The sequence below is a fragment of the Dromiciops gliroides genome, chromosome 3 (assembly GCF_019393635.1).
Source record: "Dromiciops gliroides isolate mDroGli1 chromosome 3, mDroGli1.pri, whole genome shotgun sequence".
In the NCBI taxonomy this organism is placed as follows: domain Eukaryota; kingdom Metazoa; phylum Chordata; class Mammalia; order Microbiotheria; family Microbiotheriidae; genus Dromiciops; species Dromiciops gliroides.
The window spans coordinates 83,332,297-83,355,898 of record NC_057863.1 but is presented as its reverse complement, the minus strand read 5'-3'; the positions used below and the strand labels follow the sequence as shown (position 1 = coordinate 83,355,898).

General features: G+C 40.4%; 1 protein-coding gene across 1 annotated transcript in view; it reads left to right on the top strand.

Annotated features, from left to right (window-relative positions):
- Positions 1 to 3,505: 3,505 nt before the first annotated feature.
- The window catches only part of LOC122745955 (DBF4-type zinc finger-containing protein 2-like), an 84,987-nt gene continuing 64,890 nt past the window's right edge, over positions 3,506 to 23,602 (top strand). Inside the window, exons 1-5 of the mRNA XM_043991419.1 lie at positions 3,506 to 3,634; positions 11,549 to 11,604; positions 11,998 to 12,051; positions 13,289 to 13,329; positions 13,706 to 13,760. The gene's annotated coding sequence lies outside the window, so the exon portion shown is untranslated. The remainder of the gene's footprint in view (positions 3,635 to 11,548; positions 11,605 to 11,997; positions 12,052 to 13,288; positions 13,330 to 13,705; positions 13,761 to 23,602) is intronic.

The window sequence follows — 23,602 nt, the reverse complement described above, 5'->3', positions numbered from 1 at the left end:
CGCAGTGGTAAAGCCCCGGCCCTGGATTCAGGAGTACCTGAGTTCAAATCCAGCCTCAGACACTTAACACTTACTAGCTGTGTGACTCTGGGCAAGTCACTTAACCCCAATTGCCTCACTAAAAAAAACAAAAAAACAACAAACTCCCCAAAAACAAGTGAGGTTAATAGAGCTAGCGGGGGCAGCTAGGTGGCACAATGGATAGAGCACTGACCCTGGAGTCAGGAGGACCTAAGTTCAAATATGGCCTCAGACACTTGACACTTACTAGCTGTGTGACCCTGGGCAAGTCACTTAACCCCAACTGCCTCACCAAAAAAAAACAAAACCAAAAACCAAAACCAAAAGAAATAGAGCTAGGGAATCTAAATCTCTGGGGTAAAAAGGCCCCAGGCACCCCAAACCTGCCTCCAGCCCAGCTAGCTCCAGAGCTAGCTTATCCTTAAAAACACAAACTCACCAACACTGGAAATCTGTAGCTCTAAGGAGAATTAGCTTGTAGTCTCTTCTGTTTTGGTCCGAAGGTCAAACACCAGCAGCTCCTCTGTCTGCCTTCCTTCCTCGTTTCTCTCAGAACCAACTCTCTAACTGCCTCTCAGAAAACTCCCCTCACTCTCTTCCTCCAGCTGTCTCTAACTGACTCCCTCACAGGAAGGGGCAGTTCTTAGTCATGCTGAGTCTCCAATTGGCTCAGCACACCCGCATGGGCTGTCCCCATTTTAATCTGGCCAGGCCCAGGTGGGTGTGGGGAAGCCATTAGGGAAGGCTTAGTTACTTAGTTTCAATAAATGTTCCCTGTGGTCAGAGTTCCTCTTGTTTGTTCAGTTATCTCCCAAAGTACACACCCATCTTCTCTTAGGCTTTTCAAGCTTACATTTTTTTTTCAGTCTTACCATAATAAAGCAAATATAGGGTTATAAAAATCCCCAATCCCAATTAATTCCTTACGTTTCCCCCTGTGGAGGATACTGATACCCATATGCAATACAGAGTTGAAGCAGTTATGATATCAATAACACTTTTTACCACCATGTGTCTGGATCAAGGCCAAATTTAGTATTGTGTCCATGATGACACCTGAAAATGTTATGGGAAGTTTACCATACCACATCTCGTGGTTCCATAGACATCCAATAATTGTGCTAGGCCTTAGGTGGATGGATTCTGACCATGCCACCAGACTGAGTGAAAAAGCCAAGTTAAGTTAAACCAGGTGCACATGCTGGAGTTACCATGACACCAAGCCATTTTAGGAGGGAGAGACTAAGAAACTGGACTATGTCCAGCAAGTGTGCTCTACATAGCTGCTATCATCAGCAAACTATGGACTTCCTGAATGTATCTGGACTAAGGGAATCCTGCCTCCAGTTTTTGGTGAATGGCTGTTCTCTCAGCCTCCATCAGGGTATCTTACTTGTACCTGTCTCTCCTCCTGTTGTACATATATCTTTTCCAGGGCCTGCATTGTGGAATTGAGCCATTTCTGTAAGGTTGCTATCTGTATGGGGCTAAAATTCTAGCTAGACTGTCTAAAAATCTAATGAGTAGTCACCATAAATTATAAGCTTTAGCAAGAGTTTAGATTTTTAAGTATTTATTAAGGAGCATAAGAATTTGGTGAGGAGAAAGAGGCCAAGATTCCTTCATCTATCTATCTCAGGGAGCCAGCATCTCAGCTCACCTCAGAACGAGGTCCTGGTTGAAAGAGAGCTCGCTCTCCCCTTCCTCCTCCCAGAAGCCTCTCCTGAAACAGGAAACAGTGCCATCCACACACACACACACACACACACACACACACACACAGCTCCAAGCTAATTGGCTGATAGCTTTGATAGTACCAACAGCAAACATCACTTCCTGAGGCCAAGGCCACATGGCTATGTCCTCATGCCAGAGCTCACAAAATGTTCCTCCCAGCAGGGGTCATTATTCCAACTCTCACACGGGTATATAAAATAGGTATACATAACCTTTCACTGTTGCCAAATTTTTTGTGGCCCCCACATTCAGTTACATGACCCCATATGTGGTCCCCACCTATAGTTTAAGAAGCTTTACTCAAGGGGTTTATAAATATAGCACCTCAGAACAATGGTGGTTGTTTCAGAATGCAAAGAACACAAAGGGACTGTAGGACTCTAGAAAAGAGATGATATAAAAAGATTGTAGGAAAGTGAAAAAACAAAAAACTTCATTATGTTCTTTAATGAATATAAGTGTTACTCATCTGAGCTGACAAAAATAAACTAAACATCTGACATAAGCCCATCAATAGCCGAGGTGCAATTTAGCATACAATTTCTACAAAGAGTTTATATTACTCATCTCTTAGTGGTTAAAATTTTGAAATAGTTGTTTCATAGGTGCATATGATTGTGCTGCTATGGATTTATGGGAGTAATTTGAGTCCCCAGGGTACTTTCTAATCAGAAAACTGTCCAGGTCTCAAGTGAATTAAAAAACACACACAACTATTTAGCAAGCACCTGCTAATTACAAGGTGCTTAATGCTAGGCCCTGGGGATATAAAAATACCTACCTGGAGCTGTACTCTACCTATGTGATTAGGTGCATGTAAGGGGTTGGAGAGAATAGTCTGAGATTTGATAGGGATTACTTATAGGTAGTTGGGGTAGGGAGGAATCAAAGGAGAAGGCAGCATCTCCATGACATGTAGCAGTGACCTAAATGTTGCTTGTTTTTATTACGAATAGCTAGCACTCATACTGTGCTTTAAGGTTTGCAAAGCACTAGACACCTATCAAGTTTCTTCTCTCAACCATGCCTCGAAGGAGGTGCTATCCTTAAGATTTAGTGCCATGCCCAGCATTGGCCAGGCGTGTTTGAAGCCCCCCATGAATGCGGGTCTTTCTGATTCCAGTGGTCCAGCGCCCTGACTGCCTGATAGTTATGACGTTAAAAAGATGTTCGCAAATGACGTCATAGGATCGTCTCTTTTTTGGGTCTGGAGTTGCCCTCGGGAGGACCTTGTTTCTGGTTGCGTCGGGGGCTCGTTTTTCTCCTCCGTAAGGAGAGGTTGGCTGGACTTGGGGGGCGCTGTGTGTGTGTGTGTGTGTATGTGCGGTGTGGGGGGGCGGATTCCCAGGTCTCTCTCTGGGCCTGCCCTCTTTTCGTCAGTGCTTGGAGGGGGTGGGCACAGCCACCTGAGGGAGCGGGGGCCGGTCCCTGCAAGCTCTGCATCCTCGGTGCTGATGCAGAGCGGGGCCGGCGCGGTCTGTGGGCGCAGCGGGGGGCCGCTTGGCGGGAGGTCCTGCCCAACACTGAGCTGCGGCGCAGAGCGGCGGGGGTGGGGTCAGCCTGCCGAGGGCGCCCAATCCCGAGTGGGCCGTCAAGGCCGCCGCCGATCCCCTGGCCCAGCCTAGCTGAGCGCGCCGGCCAGCAGCGACGCAGCCTCCTTCTTCCCCTAGGGGAGAGTTCGGGCTCGCACAAGTCGACCATGGCTTCTTTTCCCCCTTCCCCTCCCGCCCCTCTCCTCACTGAGCCCAGGCGCTCCCCGCCACACTGACCCCGGAAAAGGAAAAAAGCCCCCTCCCCCCTCCGCCCCCCCCCCGTCTGACTCCCAAACTCCGACCTCGCTGCGGCCCGGAAGGAGTCCGCGAGGGACTCGGCTGAGGTGAGTGTCTGGGAGGGGGAGGGGACGGGGTAGAAGACTGGAGTCCAAGCGACCCCCCCACCTCGCGAGGGGGCCCCTATGCGGCCGCGGGACGTCCCCGGCTGTCATCCGGGAAGGGGCCCGGGGGTCCGAGGCCCTCCCGGGGACGGCTCCGAGCGGGCGCCCGCAGGCAATCCGTTCCCCGCGGCGGGGGGCTCGCGGCCGCCCCCGAGCGCGCGCCGCCCAAGGGGCGGGGCCTGCCCCGCTCCCGAGGCCCGGGAGGAAGCAGCTACCTAGTCTCGGTTTGCTCTGGCTTCTGGCTGCACGTGTGGGGCGCGGGCTCCGGGCCTCCCCCGGCTCGCCGCCCTTTTGTACCCAGTGCAGCGCCCCACGTACCCTCCCCGACCCCCCACAGCACTGCTCTTCTCGCTAAGAGGCCAGAGCCTGCGTGGGGAGGAGGGAGTGAGCGGGCAGACAGACAGACAGACGGACGGAGCGCGGCGGTCCTCCCGCCTAGGTCCTCCAGCCCCTTCCCCGCCCCGCCGCCTCGAGCTCCGCCTCGGCTTTGGGGAGGAGAGGCGGCGAGGGCCCGCACCATGGGCATCCGTGACCGCCCCCCGGGGTTCTCTCCCGGGGAGACGATACAGTTCCGTGGTTTTGGGGCCGAAGACTCGGGGGGCACCCCTGGCTCTGCCGCGTCACCTCATGAGCCACTCTGGGCCCCCCTTCCTTTAGCCCAGCTCAGCGCTCTGGGGCTCGGTTTACACATCTGGAAAAGGATCGGGTCCCTCATCCCTCCCTCGCTCAAGGGTGACCCTTCCACCTGTCAGCAGGTGGGGTCTTCACTCCACGGATCGCCCCTTTTAATCATCTGAATCTAACGGCGTCTCCCTCGCTTGTAGTCCTCCAGCATTTAAAAACAAACAACTTTTGAAAAAAGTCTCCGCTTGGTTACCCCTTGAGCCGCATCTCCGTCTCTCTCCCCCCCCCCCCTCCCCTGTCTTTTCACTTCCCCGCCCACCACCTGCAGTCCGGTTTCTTTCCCAACGCTTTACTTAAAATGTTTTTACGGGTCACCCCTAACCTGTTATTGACAGGTCTCATGGGGTTTTCCTCCTACTGGCCCTTGAGCCTTGAGCAACTTGACACTGTTGCCCATTCCTTCTTGTAATTCTTCTCTTTTGGTTTCTCTTCTACGCCGTGCTGTTCTATTTCTTTTCTTTTCTTTTTTTTTTTTTAAGCTTTTTGTTTTTATGGTAGTCATTTCCCCCTTGTCTTTTTCACTCCTTCCTCTCTCCATTGAATCTTCCCTTGTCACACAACCAGACAACATTTGACTATTTAACATTTGATATTCCTAGTCTCTCACCTCTCAGCTGAGAGCTGGGAGATGTCTTTCATCTTTAGTTCTCTGGAACCTTCTCTCATTTTTAATTAAATCAATAAATACATTTTGTTTATTGATAGCTTAATTTTCTTTCTTTCTTTCTTTCTTTCTTTCTCTTTCTTTTCTTTCTTTCTTTCTTTTTTTTTGGTGGGGCACTGAGGGTTAAGTGAGCTACCCAGGGTCACCCAGCCAGTAAGTGTCAAGTGTCCGAGGCCTGACCTGAACTCAGGTCCTCTGAAAAACCAGCAGTTTTACAAATCTCACTCAACAACCAAGTGTGAAGGGATATTCTGTGTTCCATACTTCTATGCCTTCACTTCTGCAAAGAGGAGGGAAACACATTTTCTCATCTGTTCTTTAAGGTCAAGTATGATCATAATCTCATTGTATTTAGTTTCACTGGGGGTGTATTGTTTTCCTGGTAATGTCTACTTTAGTTGCATCTTCCTATGCTTTTCTGAATTCTTCATGTTTATTATTTCTTAGAGAGCAGCAATATTCCATTACATTTCTATAATTTGTTTAGTTGTTAGCCAGTTGATGGGCATCAACTTTGTTTCTACAAAAAGTTCTGCTATGACTATTTTGGAATATATAGGATTTTTATGTCTTTGACCTTCTCATTTGAGTAGTGGAGGTATATACTTAGCAGTGTGATCTTTAGGTTAAAGAATATAGATGTATTAGTCATTTCAAATTGATATTTGCAACAACTCAGGGTTCTAGCAGTTTGCCTTTCTTTCCACTGCCCCTCTTACATTGCCTTTCAGTCTTTTATCATCTTTGACAATATGATGTGTTTGAAGTAAAACCTCAGTTGTTTTGATTTGCATTTTCCATTATTAGTCACATAGAACATTCTTGCATATTGTTGTTAATAGTTTGTAATTCTTTAGAGAGATGTTTGTTCAAGTCCTTTAATTACTTGCCTATTGGAGACTGGCTCTGTCTTGTATGTTGGTTCCCTATGTTTCTTGCTATCTGATCCCTTATCAAATATTTAATTTAATTTGAAGATTTTTTTCTTCCTTTATCTTAGTTGTGTTGATTTTGTTTGTCCAAATGCTTTTAAATTTCACTTAATTGAAATGACCTGTTTTATCTTTCTGACCACCCATATGTCTTAGTTGGTTAAGGTATCTTTCCCTAGCTGTAACTGAATATACCTGATCTAGTTCTCTTGTGATTTTTCATGGTGTGATCTTTGGTATTCAGGTTATGTATGCATTTTGTGTTTATTGTGGCATATGGTATCAGATGTTGGTTTGCTCTAAATGAAATTTTTGCTAAACTGTTTTCCAGTCTTCTGAAAAATCTTTTCACAGAGAGGTTTTTTTGTGTGTGTGATTTATGTTTTATGATTTATGTTCTTGGATTTTTTGAACACTGAGTTGAGTTGTTTCTGATACTTATCTAATCTGTTCCGCAGATCTGTTTTTATTTTCAATTTTAAAAAAACCAGTACCAAATAGATTTGATAAATACTGCTTTGTAATATAATTTGAAGTCTAGAAGTGCTGTTGCTTCTTCATTTCCACTTTTTTTCTCCTTTGAAGATTGTATACCTTTTGTTCTTTCAAATGAATTTAGTTTTTTGTCCAGTTATATAATGTATCTCTCTTTGGGAGTTTGATAACATACAAACTCTGTGAATGATTAGAATTTTGGTCCTATTGCTATATTCCAAACAGGAGCCAATGAATCATCTTTCCAATTACTTGTCATTCTTTATTTCTTTAAAGATTGTTTTGGGGTTGCATTTGTATACATGTTGGGAATGAATTCTTTGTTGGTAGTGGAAAGAAATAATTTTGGAATTAGAGAACTTGGGTTCCAATTCCAGTCATATTATCTCTCTGGCCTTCAGTCTGTAAAATGAAGGCACCAGTGGTATCTAAGGTCCCGTCCCTCCCCAAATCATATAAACAGATCATTGGTTTTTTATCATTCTTAGTTTCTTTTCTGTGAACCTAATTATAATCTCCACTGCTGTTCTTAAATCTCTTTTTTGTGTTTTTTTGGTTGTTGGTCTCATCCATTTGTTAGCTTTACTTCATGCCTTCCCTTATCCCATACTCACTATCCAGAAGTCACTCTTGACTTCTTTCTCTTCTCTTATGTATCCAATTAGTTGTTATGTCCTGTTTCTTCCTTCATAGTATCTCACATATATAGCCCTTTTCCTCCTTTTCACTACAACCACTATCACACTAATTAAGACCCTTACTTTATTTAGACTGTAGTAATAATAGCAACTGATCTTGCTGTCTTCAGGCTATCCCCTCTCCAGTCTATCTTCTGCATGGTTGCCTAAGTAATCTTCCTTCTAACACCTTGCTTTATGATCCTTCACTTCTCTGTTCAAAAGTATTCAATGGCTACTTCATACCTACAATAAAGTACAAATTCCTAACATTCTCATTTGTGCGAGTATCATTGTGTTATGAGATACAATATAAAACACTGTGCAAGCCTTAAAGCACTGTGTCTGTGTTAGCTATTATTGTAGCTGGTGGTACAGTGCATAGAACTGCTGGCCCTGGAGTCAGGAAGTTGTTCAGTTGTGTCCAAGTCTTTGTGACCCCACTTGGGGGTTTTCTTGGCAAAGATACTGGAGTGTTTTGCCATTTCCTTTACCAGATGAGGAACTGATGCAAACAGGGTTAAATGACTTGCTCAGGGTCACACAGCTATTAAGTGTCTGAGGTGAGATTTGAACTCCCATTTTCCTGACTCCAGACCTGGTGATCTCTCCACTGCACCATCTAGTTGCCCCAGTCAGGAATCAGGAAGACCTGTAGTTAAATATGGCCTCTGACAGTCACTAACTTTGTGACACTAGGCAAGTTACTTCACCTCTGCCTTAGTTTCCTTATTTGTAAAATTGGGATAATAATAGCACCTCCTAGAGTTGTTGTGAGGATTAAATGAGATAACATTTGTGAAGCCCTTAGCACGGTGCCTGGCAAATAATACTTGATAAATATTTCTTTCTTTCCCCTACTCCTTCTGTCTTGTCCTTCTTCTCTCCCTTCTACTATCTCTTCCTTCTTTCCTCCTTCCTTCCCTCCCTTTCATGTAGTCTAAAGTCCAGCCAGATTGGACTACTTTCTATCCTTGTTCTCATCTTTCGTTTCTTTCCTTTCTTTACTTTTGCCCTCACCTGGGATACACTCGAGCTGTTGAAGGTCCTTCTTTCCCACAAGGTCTAAGTTAGATGTTAATTGCCAGTCTTCCTTGTCAAGCCCCGACACTGGACCTAATTCTGATTGAAAGGGGGTTGGTGAGGTAGTAGTATTAGGAAAAAGTTAGCATGCTTTTCACAGTAATTAATGAAAGAAACTTTTGGTACAGTTACATTCGTAACCTACTTGTTAATAGAATAGAGTTCAAAAAGTTTTAAAAAAAAAACAAGGAATGTTCCTATGGTTGATATTAAAATGAACAATAATTAGGATGAGAGATTATCATTGGAAAGAGTGCTGGATTTGGTGTCAGAAAACCTGGGATTAAAAAGTATCTGGAAAAGGAAGTAGTCATCACAAAATATTTCAGTGGAAGACAGGTTGTTGTTTTTTTGCCAGCAAAGCATAATCTCTTGTGATATAACTAACAAAAAGATGGAGATATATGGACTAAATTATATTATAGCTATAGGGACTCAAAAGTGGTTGAATGCCTGGATCCAAAGAGCGGTTATTAACAATTTAGGAGTTCCCTATGCTAATGCTCCAGGAATTTTATGTTCTGTGCTGTTGGATGTTTTTTGCCAGTGACTTAGATGAAGGCATATTCACATCACATTTTCAGGTGATACAGAGCTAGGTGTGATCATTAGTGTATGGATGACAGGACTAGGATCTGGAAAAAAAATTCAGCTTAGAATGTTGGGCTGAAATGAATAAAATGGAACTTAATAAGGATAAATTTCTTAGGCTTAAAAAATGAATTTCACAAGTGTAGATGTAGGAGACCTGGTTAGTAGTAGTTGATCATTAGATGATCTTGAGCTTTAGTGGAGTAATACTCAATAAAAGTCAGTACTGATTCAATAAGAGTCAGTAGCCAGTAATTATGGTCCCATAGGAATAACTAAGTTCTTAGGTTCTTTAATGTTTCCCCAAAGTCTTCTTTTCTCCAAGCCTAGGTAAGTCTGAGTGCCTCAGGCAGCTAACTCTCTAGGATTCCACCTTACAGAACAGACTCTCTTTATGTAGTACTAGTGAAAGGACTTCCCACACCTAGTGTTCCTCAACCAGTTCAGTTCAGTTCAGTTGTGTCTGACTCTTTGTGACTCCATTTGGGGTTTTCTTGGCAAAGATACTGGAGTGGTTTGCCATTCCCTTCTCCAGCTCATTTTACAGATGCTTGAGGCAAATAGGGTTAAGTGACTTGCCCAGAGTCACACAGCTAGTAAATGTCTGAGGCAGGATTTGGGTTTTTTGGTTTTTCTGGTGGGGCAGTGAGGGTTAAGTGACTTGCCCAAGGTCACACAGCTACTAAGTGTCAAGTGTCTGAGGTGGGATTTGAAATCAGGTCCTCCTGAATTCAGGGCCGGTGCTTTATGCACTATGCCACCCAGCTGCCCCCCTTTTGTTTGTTTGTTTTTTGGTGAAGAGGCTGGATTTGAACCTAGGTCTTCCTGACTCCAGGCTCTGATACTTTATCTACTGAAGTCAAACTAAATGATCTCTGAAGTGCTTTCCAGATGTAAATCTTATACTCCTAGGATATTATATATTTTAAACAATATTACATCATTTTACTTCTGCTTTCATTTTTTGTTATTTTTCAATAATTTAGTAAACACCTGTGATATGCCAGAAACTGACAAACATAAGAAACATGAACATTTCCATGTATCAAGGACAGAAATATGAACTTCTAATCTGTATTACATATAACTTTAAAAAATTAAATGTTTTATTGATGCCTTTTTGTTTTCTATATCAAATTAGTTCTCCAGAAACTCTCACCTTCTCTTTCCCAGAGAGCCAATCCATATAACAAATGATCAGTAATTTTTAGTCATGTCTGACCCTTTGTGACCCCATTTGGGGTTTTCTTGGCAAAGATACTGGAGTGGTTTGCTATTCCCTTCTCCAGCTCATTTTACAGATGAGGAAGGCAAACAAAGTTAAGTGACTTGCCCAGGGTCACACGGCTAATAAGTATCTGAGGCCAGATTTGAATCAGGAAGATGAGGCCTCCTGATCTAGGTCTGGCATTCCATTCACTTAACCACTTAGCTACCATATATGTGTGTGTATATGTATCTGTATATATGTCTATATATGTATCTGTGTGTGTGTATACACACAGATACTTTTTAAAGGGGGGAGGAGTAAAATATCAGTATTCTTGATCAACATATTTTAAAAGTCTGAAAATAAGTGCAATGTGGAGCGTTTTTGTATCTCCCATCCCTGGGAGTGGGGTGGGGTGTGGGTGGTGGGGATGAGGTAGACAGTATCTTCTTGTATCTTTTCTTTCAAGCCATGCTTTTTTTCTGTTTGTTTGCTTTTTGGTGAGGCAGTTGGGGTTAAATGACTTGCCCAGGGTCACACAGCTAGTAAGTGTTAAGTGTCTGAGGTCGGATTTGAACTCAGGTCCTCCTGAATCCAGGGCTGGTGCTCTATCCACTGCACTACCTAGCTGCCCCCCAAGCCATGTTTTTTAAAAAAATAATTATGCAGCATCTACTTTTGTGCTGTGTCTGAGGTTGTTTCCATTTATGTTGTTATAGTTGTGTATATTGTTTTGTTGGCTCTGCTTCATTCTGTATCAGTTCATGTAAATCCATATTTTTCTATTCATTACATTAATCATTCTTACAACATAGTAGTATTCTAATACATTCATGTACTACAGTTCATTTCGCTATTTCCCAATTGATGGACATATACTTTGTTTCCAAAAAGTGCTGCTATAAATATTTTGGTTTTTATGGGGGCTTCTTATCAATTGCTTCCTTAGCGTATGAGCCTTGTAATGGAGCCCCTAGTTCAAAGGGTATGGGCATCTTAGTCACTTTATTTGCATAATTTCAGATTATTTTACAAAATGGTTCTATTATACAGCTCCACCAATAATGTATTAGTGTGCCTGTTATTCCACAGTTCTTTCAACATTATTACCATTTTAAAAAAAATCATCGTTGCCAGTTTTCACTGTGTGAAGTGCCGTCACAGGGATGTTTTGATTTGCATTTCTCTTATTGGTAATTTGGAACATGCTTTCATGTGGTTGTAGATATTTCACAGCTCATCTTTTGAGAACTGTTTATTCATGTCTTTTGACCACTTATCTATTGGGGAATGGCTATTAGTTGTGTGCGCGCGTGTGTGTGCGCGTGGGTGCGTGTGTGTGTGTGTGTGTGTGTGTTTGTTTATATATCTTGAATACCAAACCTTTATCAGAGCAGTTTTATACAAAGATTCCCCTGCCCCATTCACTTGCTTGCTTAATTATCCTAAGTGCACAGATTTTGTCTCTGCTGAAGCTTTTCAGTTTCAAGTAATCTGAGTTCTCTCTTTTATCTTTTGTAGTTGCCTCTATTTACTGTTTGGTTAAGAATACATCTCCAACCCCATAACTGTGAGAGGTATGTGATCTGCTTATCTTCTGATTTTTTAATATTCTGATCGTAATATTAAGGTCATGTATCCATTTAGAATGTATTATGGAAGATGCTATAAGGTGTTGGTCTAAGACTAGTATCTAAAGCTTTTGTTTTCTCAGTTTTTAAAAAATCAAATAAAGACTATTTTTCCCTAGGTAATTTATGTTTTCCACTTCTCAAATAATGGGTTATTGAATTCTCTTGTTTCTGATTCTTCCTTGTCTAATCTTTTCGGGTTTTGATGACTGCTGCTTTATAACGTTGTTAGAGGTCTGGAAATTCTATAGAAAAGTAGTTGATGTTTGAGGGTTTGTTTGCTAGCCTGCAACTTTGCTGAAACTATTGTCTCAATTAGTATCTTTGCTAATTTCCTAGGAATTTCCAAGATATACCATCATATCATCAGCTCAGCACAGCACCGGGCACATAGTAGGCACTTGTAAATATTTTTTGATTGCTTGATAATTTTAGCTCCTCTTTACCTATATTTATGCCTTTAATATCTTTCTCTTCTCTTATTGCTATTACTAGCATTTCTAGACCTCTATCAAATAATGGTGGAGAGAGTGGACATCCTTGCTTTACTCCACTATTTATTGGGAAAGGTTTTAGCGTTGCATGTGGTGTTTGCTTTGGGGTTTATCTAGATAATTTTTATGATATTAAAAAATGTTCCTCTTTGCCTACTCTTTGTGGGGTTTTTAGCATAAGAGTGTGTTGCAATTTATGATAAGCTTTTTCTGCATCTTTTGAGATGCTTATGTGGTTTTGGATGTTTTTGTTTCTAACATTATTAATCATGTTGATTGTTTTCCTGAAAATGTTGAACCATCCTTGCATCCTTGGTATAAATCCAACTTGGGCATAATGAATGATTACTAGGATAAATTGAAGTAGTCTGACAAGTTTTTGTTTAAACTTTTTGAGTCAATATTCATTGATATTGGCCTGTAGTTTTCTTTATGTATTGTATCTTCCCCTGGTTTAGGTATTAAGGACTATATCTGTCTCATAAAGGGATTCTAGTAGGGTATTTTCTTAGTTTTTGAGAATAGTTTATAAAGTATTGTTACTGTTCTTTAAAAAGTTGATAAATTTCTCCTCATTTCCTCTCATTTTTAAAACTATCTATATTTCCTGTTCTGAAATTGTATTATTGAGAATTTCTCTGTGGCCTTCTGAAAGTTTGAATGTTTTATATATATATATATATTTTTTTAATTAAAAATTTTTTTTTTTTAGTGAGGCAATTGGGGTTAAGTGACTTGCCCAGGGTCACACAGCTAGTAAGTGTTAAGTGTCTGAGGCTGGATTTGAACTCAGGTCCTCCTGACTCCAGGGCCTGTGCTCTATCCACTGCACCACCTAGCTGCCCGGAATGTTTTATATTTTTGAAGGTATTCCTTTATTAAAAGTGTTTGCATTTTAACTGTGCATAATGTTATGATTCTTTTAATTTCTTCTGATTTTGTTGTGATTTCACCTTGCTCATTTGCTATTTTTTTGATTTGATCTTCTGCCCTTTTAAATCAGATTAGCTCAAGGTTTATCACAAAAGTCTTTTCAAAGAAGTAGATTTTACTTTTATTTATCATTTGTATAGTCTTTTCACTTCCAATTTATCTCTCCTCTAATTTATAATATCTTCTTTTTATGCTTATTTCAGGTTTATTTAAGGACTGCTTTACCTACACCCTCAACATTTTGGTATGTTTTTTCATCTTCATTTTCTTATACACATTTATTTCTTCAATGATTTGTTCTTTGACACACTCATTATTTAGGTTTTCATTGTTAAATCTCTGTTTGAGTGTCTTTTGTTTGTGGCCCCTGAACCAATGACTATTTTTTTTTTTTGCATTTTGTCTGTAAGGATGTATTTATTATTTCCACCTTTTGTCATTTGTTTAGAATATCTCTGTGCCCTAATACATGGTCAAAAGTAAAATATTTCATGAGGTGCTAAGAAATATTTATATTCATTTGTAGTCTTATTTATAAGGTGCCATAAGGCTTTTAAGTCTGGCTTCTTCAGCCATTTGTTCAGATCTGTATTTTCCCTTTTGTTTTATCTTTTAATTAGATTTATTCAGAAGTGAGGGAGAGACACTGAAAACTCTTGTCTTCTTGTAGCTCAGGTAATATTCACCATGTGAATTTAGATCCTAAGACTTTTGGAGCAAATAAACTTATTATTGATATTGGTTTGTTGTCTCTGGTTCCTTTCAGTATAATGTTATTTCCTTACTTGTTCCTTTTTATGTTTTGAATGCTTGTTTTTGCTTTGTTAGCATGATTGCAGTTAACTGCTTTTTTGGATTTACTTAATGTGTAGTAATTTTATTTTGTGTATCTTTTAAAAATAAGAAAAATAAAATTCTTGTTACAAACATGTATAAGGAAACAAAACAAAGTTCTGCATTGTCTAGCTCACATTTATCTATATTGATATCTCATTCTGTACTCTTGAGTCCTTTACCTTTCTGTCACAGGTGGCTAGCATGTTTCATACCCTACTAACAATGAGCTTATGTTCTAATAGGGGAGACAATATGTACATATAAAAATATTTAAAGCATAAATGTAAAATTAAGTAATTAGATAGAAATGTTTGGGAAGGGAGAACACTAGCAGTTAGGGGATCAGGCAAGGCTTTATGCAGATGATGGTGCCTGGGCTGCATCTGAAAGGAAGAAAGGGACTCTGAAGCAGAAGTCAGTCAAGGAGCACTTTCTAGCCACGAGGGACAGTCCGGGCAAAGGCATGAGAATGGGAGAGAGAATGTCATGAGTGAGGAGCAGAGGCCAGGCACAAAAATGTCCATTAATGCTAAAAAGGTCGTTTGGGGCTAGATTGTAGAATGCTTTAAAAATTCACATTTTATTTTTGAGGTGTATCAGTGCATAAAGAAAATTATTTTGGCTTTAGGACAGATTGAAGTGATGAGAACCAAAGCCGAGACCAGTCAGGAAACTGTTGCAATAGTCTAGTTCATATCTGTCTTTGTACTAACATCTCTGTTTTGATGATAGACGCTCTTAGAGCATATTATTGACTGTGACATAGAGGACGTCTTAGTAACTTTTATGAGGAAGCTAGCATTAACCATGAAATCATGATCTATATTTTCCAGAGGAAGATCATGGATCCATATAAAATAGCTGTGGCCCCTGTAACCTTACTCCAAGTCCCAGAGTCATATTTGAATCCAGGTGCTTTGACTCTGGAGCCAGTGTTCTTTCTACTGCATTGTTCGCCTTTGGACAGGTATCATACTGGCACTGTTTCTTCAGTGGGCCTGGAATTTAGAAGTGCTCAGCTGCTGTTTCTATTCTATTTCATTTCTCCTGAAGATGGCTTTAGTATTGGCTTTACCTCATCCTTTAGAAACCATCTTAGGCTCTTAATGTTGTCCATATTAGTGTGTGTACAGTGGGAGGAGAGCAGGAGCTTGAGAACAGTCTGTAGTAGCTTAGTTGGTCAGGTTATTTTTAGGCATTCCTACTTAGACCTTATTTAAAATCTTAACGTTTCATAGTTGGTCTGTGGAGGGACTACTAGAGTTGTGTAAACTGCAGTCTTAATTAAGAAACCTTTTCTCTTTCCATTCACCTGCACCCAAGGGCAGTGAGGTGGCTCAGTGAATAGAGCACTGGCCCTGAAGTCAGGAGGACCTGAGTTCAAATTTGACCTCAGACACTAGCTGTGTGACCCTGGGCAAGTCACTTAACCTTAATTGCCTCAAACATCCAGGTCATCCTCAAGTCATTCTGATATTATATATCTTGCTACTGGACCCAGGTGGCTCTGGAGGAGAGTGTGAAGCTGGTGACTTTGCACAGCCTTCCCTCACTTAAATCCAGTTCAGTGAAAGTCGTGACATCACCCCAGTGTCATAGTCCTCTTTGAGAATGAAGGACAAACAACAACAGCAACAACCTGCACCCAGAAAGGAAAAATTAAAGGCATTCTTCTTTCTTTACTTCCAAATGTATTTTTGCTGTACAGGGATATATTTCATGTCAAAATATCTAATTCCCCAGAATAACATTTCTTAATTTGCTACTGTGAATTCTAGGACTAGAATTAACATGTATCTTTTACAATGACTTATTATTTGTTAAGCATAGATACATATGTAATTTATATTTATATATACAGTGTTTCAAAAGTCCCAGTGCAGTTCTAAGCTTTATTACCTCAAAACTCCACCCAGATTTTTTGGAACAGCCTGTATGTTTGCAGTCACAACAATATCACATGCACATCATCATCTGTAGTATTTCTCATTCACATGTCTCTAGAAGAGCCATTCTGTGGATCAGCGTTCACACAAAATCATGTGAATTACAGAATTTTTTAAATTGGAAGGAACTTTAAAGAAGTTCAATTTATTCAATGCAACAATACCTGCTATAGTATCCCTGGGGGAGTTATCCAGCTTTTGCTTTTGAATAGCTCTTCCTTTCTATTGATCCTAGTGTTTCTGTCTAAATTTTTTTTTTTTTTTTTGGTGAGGCAATTGGAGTTAAGTGATTTGCCCAGGGTCACACAGCTAGTAAGTGTTAAGTGTCTGAGACTGGATTTGAACTCAGGTCCTCCTGAATCCAGGGCTGGTGTTCTATCCACTGTGCCACCTTCTGTCTAATTTTTATGATGCATCTGGGGTGAGATAAAAGAAAGGCACAGAATTTATTTTTTATCATGGACACTGGAGCTCATTAAGGGGAGGGCATGGTCAAACCAACACTTTAAAAAAAATATTGGGCAGCTAGGTGGCACAGGGCAGCTAGGTGGCACAGTGGATAGAGCACCGGCCCTGGAGTCGGGAGTACCTGAGTTCAAATCCGACCTCAGACACTTAACACTTACTAGCTGTGTGACCCTGGGCAAGTCACTTAACCCCAATTGCCTCACTAAAAAAAAAACCAAAAAACAAATGGAAAAAAAAATATCAATCACCTTGGTAGGTGAGTAGAGGATGAATCAGAGTGAGGAGAGACTTGAGACAGGTAGACCAATTAGAAGGCTATTCCAGTGGTCCTGTCAAGAGCCTGAACTAAAGTTGTGACTGTGAGTAGAGAGCAGGGCACATATATGAGAAATGTTTTAAAGGTGGAAATGACAGATTTGACAGATTTGCTGTGTGAAGCGACTGCTAAATTAGCAGAGTTGAGGATGGCATTGAGGTTGTGAGCCTGGGTAACTGGGAAGAATAGTGGTGTACTTAATAGTAATAAGAAAGTTGGGAAGAGGGAGGCTTTAGAAGGAAAGTTAATGAATTATGTTGTAGACATGTTGAATTTGAGATGTCTGCAGAACATCCTGTTTAGATATCTCAAAAAGAAAGTTGGTGATGTCCAACTTTCTCAAGAGATAGATTGGGACTGAATATATAGATCCAGAAGACATCTGAATAGAGATGATGATGGAACCCATGGGAGCTGAGGAGATGAAGTGAGATAGTATAAAGAGAGAAGAGAAAGGGTACAGAATAGAATCTTGGGGACATTCAGCAAAGAAGACTGAAGAATGGTTGAATGGATAGGAGGAGAACAGGGAGGAAGCAGGGTCATGACAACTCAGAGAAGAGAGGATATCCAGGACAGGGTGATCAACACTGTTAGATGCTACAGAGAGCTCAAGACAAATACAAATAGTGAAAAGGACAATTAGTCATTTATTAAGCACCTGTTATGTGCCAGGCACTGCGCTAAGCAGTGGAGATTGAAAGAAAGTCTAGTGTGGAAGACTACATACCAAAACCCATGCTCATACAGACAAGCTTTATACAAGTTGAATTGGAAATAATCAACAGAGGGAAGGCACTAGTATTAAGGGGGATTGGGAAAAGCTTCCTGTAGTGTAGTAGGTGGGATTTTAGCTGGGATTTGAAGGAGGCCAAGGAAACCAAGAGGGAGAGATGAGGAGAGAGCATTCCATGTGTGGGTGACAGTGAGAGAAAATGTCAGGAGATGGAGTGCATTGTTTGAGTGATATCATAGTGGCTAGTATCACTGGGTTGTAGAGAATGTGGAGGTATAGGATGTAAGAAGACTGGAAGGGGGGGGGGACAGGTTATGAAGGGCTTTGGATACCAGGTAGGATTTTATATTTGACCCTGGAAAAAATAGAGAGCCACTGGAGTTTATTGAGTCTGGGGGTGGAGAACATGGATAGACCTATGCTTTTAGGAAGCCATGACAGCTAGGTGGTAGATGAAGTCGAGACTTGTGGTGGTCAGACCATCCAGAAGACTGTTGTCGTAGTTCAGATGTGAGGTGATGAGGGCCAGCACCAGGGTGGTGGCAGTGTCAGAGGAGAGGAGGGGGCATATACTGTAAGAGTTCTTATGAAAATAAAATGAACAGGCCTTGGAGGTGGGAGTGGTTGTGGTGTTAGTGAGAGAAAATGAAGAGTTGATGATGACACATACATTATGCGTCTTTATGACTGGGAGGATCAGAGCATTCTTAACAGTAATAGGCAAGTTAGGAAGAGGGGAGAGTTTGGGGGAGATAATGAGATCAGTTTTAAACATGTTGAATTGTGCATGTTTTTGTTGAGTTTAAACATGTTTTAAATAGTTTGAGATTTTGATGTGAGACTGGAGGTATTTTTTTCTAGGTTTCTGTGGAAGACTTCAGCTACTCTGTACCCTGCTGGGGGCTCTAATGCAGTGTCCAGTGGGCTGATAGAGTGAAGGGTGTCTGGGTCAGAGAGGCACTTGACTTTGACTGTAAATTGGTTCTATATGAATTTTCTTTGTTATTAAAGAAAAATCAGTAGTATACCCTGGAATTGCTGTTGCTATTGTTGCTCTCGTTTTCTAGACTACATTTATCTTTTTGAAGGACTGGACTGGTTTTTAAGTTTGGCTTACTGAAGACTTGTAGCAGTGAGAATGTCTTATTTCCTGCAGAAGTCCTGTTTTTATATCTCTTAATCTTTTGTAATGCCTTTTTTTTTTTTCAGGGCAATGGGGGGGTTAAGTGACTTGCCCAGGGTCACACAGCTAGTACTTGTCCAGTGTCTGAATTCGGATTTGAACTCAGGTCCTCCTGAATCCAGAGCCGATGCTTTATCCACTGCTCCACCCAGCTGCCCCTGTAATGCCATTTTATAAATTTTTCTGAATATTTTCTTGTGAAAAGTTACAAGAAAATCAGAAAGTTATAGAATGCTCTAAAATAATGAATTTCTGATTTAAAAAAACAGTTTTGTTAAGTGTGTATTTTGTTTAATTATGAAATGTCTCCCACATTCTTAAACAACAACAATAACAAAAAGACCTTCACTAGAAACTATTTCAGGGGCAGCTAGGTGGCGCAGTGAATAGAGCACCGGCCTTGGAGTCAGGAGTACGTGGGTTCAAATCTGGCCTCAGACACTTAACACTTACTAGCTGTGTGACCCTCGCAAATCACTTAACCCCAATTGCCTCACTTAAAAAAAAAAAAAGAAACTATTTCACCGAAGTGCCTTTCTTCAAACTGTTGTTTTTTAATATTTTTTTTATGTAAATAAAAAATCAATCTAGGGGAATCATTGTGAGTTTACATGAACAAATATTTGATATCATGTCTAAAGCCCCAAATTGCAACGAAAAGTTCTTTAAAAGACAATCTATTTGTGGTATCTTCTGTATCAACTATTAAACTCAGCATATAAACATCCTTTTTTAAAGCTAAAAAATAAAAGAGAACTATGGATTCCAAGAGAGCAAAGCTAAAAAGGGAATTTTGTTTTATTTTTGCCTATGCAAAGGCACAGAAACTGGAGATGGAATGTTAAATTCTAGGAACAGTTAATAAGCCAATTTGGCTGGAATATCAAGTGTATGAAAGAAAATAATATAAAATAAGTCTGGAAAGATAGATGAAAGTCAGATTGTGGAGGGCTTTCAGTATCAAGCTTAAGAGTTTATGATCCTTGAGGTCATAGGCTGGGTTGTGAAAGAGGAGGCAGAGCTTGGCTGCCTGTCACAAGGTCAGGCAGGTTTGAGAGAATGAAGCCAGAACTTTAGCAGGATCCTTAGAGAGAATGTTTTCATTTGAGTAGTGGGGTCGGAATCCAGATTTCAGAGAGTCAAGAATCAAAAATCAAGTAGATAGTAAATAAGTGGAGTTAAAAAGACTCTTAGGAGCCTGTCTCTTGAAGAAAATGAGCTATTCATATATCCAGGTGAAGTCTTTTTCCTGAGCTCTAGCTCCACCTTGCCAGCTGCTTATTGGACAATTTGAACTGAATATCCTGTAGGTATTTCAAACTCAACATATCTAAAACAACTCAGCCCAACCCCAATCTACCTCTCTCTCCTCCACTCTGGGCCAACCAAACTGGGTTTGCAGTTCCTCATACACAACATTCCATTTCCCCTGCCTTTGTACATGTTGTTCTTTGTGCTTGAAAGGCAGTCTCTTCTCATCTCTGTTTCTTAGAACACCTAGTTTCCTTTCAAAGTCAGCTCAAATGCTGTGTCTTTTGAGAGGTTTTTCCTGATCCTGTTTCATTCTTCCCAAATTACTTTGCACTTGTTTTGTATATCTTTCTATATGCACATGCCATCTTTCCTGATAGTATATTCCTTGAGTGTAGGGACTGGTTCATTTTTGTCTTTGTACTTCTGTGTCTACAGTGTATGGCATATAGTAGGTGCTTAATAAATGATTGTTGGATTTGATTAATAGCCTCAATTAAGTGAAGGATTTTTATGAATGAGGGAGGTCTGGACAAGCTGTAGGCACCAGAGAAGGAGGCAGTAGGTAAGGAGAGACTGAAGATGAGGGAATGAAAAAGAGTAATTTAGGGCACAAGCTCCTAGAGAAGATGGAAGGTTCATAGAAATACAGTTACTTGGATGCCAGGAGATGACTTTGATACCTTCTGGGCTGAGTGATATAGTGTATTGAGTGGGCCTCCAATAAGTGTGTTTATTCCTCCTCTTGGCACAATGTATGCTGGTGGCATTGAAGGATGGAACATGAGAGCAGTTGCAACTAGTACTGGAGAAGCACATGAGAGGGATGTAGTTTCTTCTGAAGGGTACCATGTTATTTTTCCTTACCTTGAATAAGTGACTTTAATTTGTTGTGCTTTCCCCCCCTAAATATTCTCCTTTATAATTTTTTTTCTTTTTTGATGTTAGGTGTCACCATTCATTGTGACTTAATTTGCTACCTTTAATTGCCTCGTAGACCCCTTCTAATGTTCTCCTTCTACTTTGCTATTCTCTTCATCTCAAAATTCTTTGAACATCAATTTCTACTTTATCTGAGTTTCTGACATAGAGGTAGCCCTATTTCTTGTTAAGACCAACACCTCTTCATGTACACTTGATCCTATCCTGTTGTCATCATCTTCTGATTTCACTTTCTGTCTGGTCTCTTTTTCTCTCTCTTCCCCTACAATGGTTTCTTTCCTCTTGCCATCCTGCCCCAATCTCCCACGTCCTTAAACAACAATAACAAAAAGACCTTCACTAGAAACTTCCATACCCTCAAACTATTGTCCAGTGTCTTTTCTTTGTCAAGCAAGCTCCTTGAAAGTTGTCTACTCTTGCTTCCCCTTCTTATCATTTACTCCTCAACCTTTTGCATTGTTACTTTTGTCCTCATCACTCAGCTGAAATTACATTCCCCAGAATTACCAGTGATCTCTTTTTTTATTTTTTATTTTAGACTTTTATTTTCCAAATTACATGTAAAAGCAAATTTTGACATCAATTTTTTTTTGAAACTTTATGTTCCACCTTCTCTTCCTCCCTCCCCTCCCACCCCCACCCCAAGAACTCAAACAATTCAACATAAATTATACATGAGTAGTCATGGCAAACAGTTCTACCTTATCTAGGTTGTGAGTGGAAACAGAAACAAAACTTCAGATTAAGAAATTGTCAAAAAAAAAAAAAAGCGCATTTTCAGATACCATCAGTTCTTTCTCTGTAGATGTACTGCAACTTTCCTAGGTTCTTCAGAGTTATATTGGATCATTGGCTTGATAACCACATGCTTCCCAGCAGATCGTCTTACATTAATGCTGTTGTTTTGTATACAGTACATTACTCTCTGCTTCAGTTCATGCGTGTCTCTCCAGGTTTTTCTGGTAGCACCAGTGATCTCTTAATAGCCAGATCCGATGATCTTTTCTCACTTACTGTTCTTCTCAAAGTACCCACAGCTCAGATATGACATGATTGACTGCCTTCTCCCTTTGCATGTTCTCTCAGTTTCCATGACATTTTCCTTTCCACCTGTCAGACCATTCCTCAGTATCCTTTGCTGGTGGAGTAGCCACATCATGTTACCATATGGTGGACCCTCTTCTCCCTGTATGCTTTCTCTCTTGGTAATATCATCAGTCCCATGGGTTTAACCCTTTGTAGGTGACTCCCATGTGTATTCATCCAGCTCCAGCATAACTTCAGTCCTATAATACCAGTTGTTTATTGGATATTTCAAAGTGGTTGCTCTAGATACATCTTAAACTCAACATGTCCAAAACGGAACTAATTATTTGTCTCTATAGATCTTTCACTTTTCCATCCTTAGTGTTTCTGTAAAAGTACCACCATTCTTCCAAGTGTCTCAGTCTGTAAGTCTATAAATCTTGGCATCATCCTGAATTTTTTTACTTTTTCTTACCTTGTGAATACATTTGGTTCTTGCCATTTCTGTCGTTACAATCTCTCACATTTAGCCCCTTTTTTCCACTCACACAGGGACCTCTTTAGTTTAGGCTGTCATTATCAGCTGTTGGTTACTGCAGTAGCCTTCTAATGGGTCCTTCTGCCTCCAGTGTCACCACTTCAGTATTTTCTTTAAGTACAAATCTGACAATGTGACTTCCCTTCTTAATTCAGACTTCTAGTTGCCTCTAGGATAAAATATAAAAACCCCTCTGTTTAGCTCTTAAAGGCCAAAACAACTGTCCTTATCCTATCTTTTCTGCTTCATTGGGCATTATTCCCCTTCCCATACTCTGCAATCAGCCAAACTGGCCTCTGTTTCTCACACGTGGTAATCCGTTCTAGTACTGGCTCCTTTGCACTGGCTGTCCCTCATGCCTGCAAGGTATAATCTCCTTACTTCCATTTCAGAGTTCCTTTCTGCCTCTTAAGATGTAGCTTAGTTGAATGTAATCAAATACTGTTATGCCATAAGAATTGACAAAAGGGACAGTTTCACAGAAACATGGGAAGATTTGTATGATCTGATACAAAGCAAAATGATCAGAATCAGAACAATAGTTTATGCAATAACAGCAACATTTTAAAGACAAATTATGAAGGACTTAGAAACATTGATAATTTTAATGACCAACTACAGTTCCAAGGACCAGTGATGATACATGCTACACATCTCCAGCAATTGATGAATTTAAGGTGCTGAATGAGACAAATATTTTGGATGTGGTCAGTGGGAGAATTTGTATGACTATTCATATTTCTTCGAAGAGTTGCTTTTCTTTTTTCTTCTCAATGTAGAGGGGGAGGTGGAAAGGGGAGAAAAGAAACATCAGTTAATTGGCCAAAAAAAGATGCATCTCAGATATTATCTTCATGAAGCCTTTCCTGATCTCCTTAACTACTAGTATTCTCCTTCCTAAATTATCTTGTACTTAATCACTTTGTATATACTTGTACTTGTTAACTTTCTATTTATACTGTATATATTTTATATGTACTCATTATTTTCCCTATTAAAATGTAAGCTTATTCCACTTAGGAATTGTTTCATCAGCTCCTAGCACAGTTCCTGAGGAAACAGTCAGTTATTGGTTAATCCTTGTTGATTGATTGTATAAAATAAAAGTAAGTTAGCTTTACCTAAGAGCCAGAGGCACTGGCCTATAAAATAGAATGCATGAGCTTAGTGCGTGGACTTTTTGGTATCAGTAAGTTCCCTCTGAATTTCATTTCTATAGCATTTTGTGTGCAGCACACTGTTACACTTTCTAATACTGTGTATGATAGTTATCT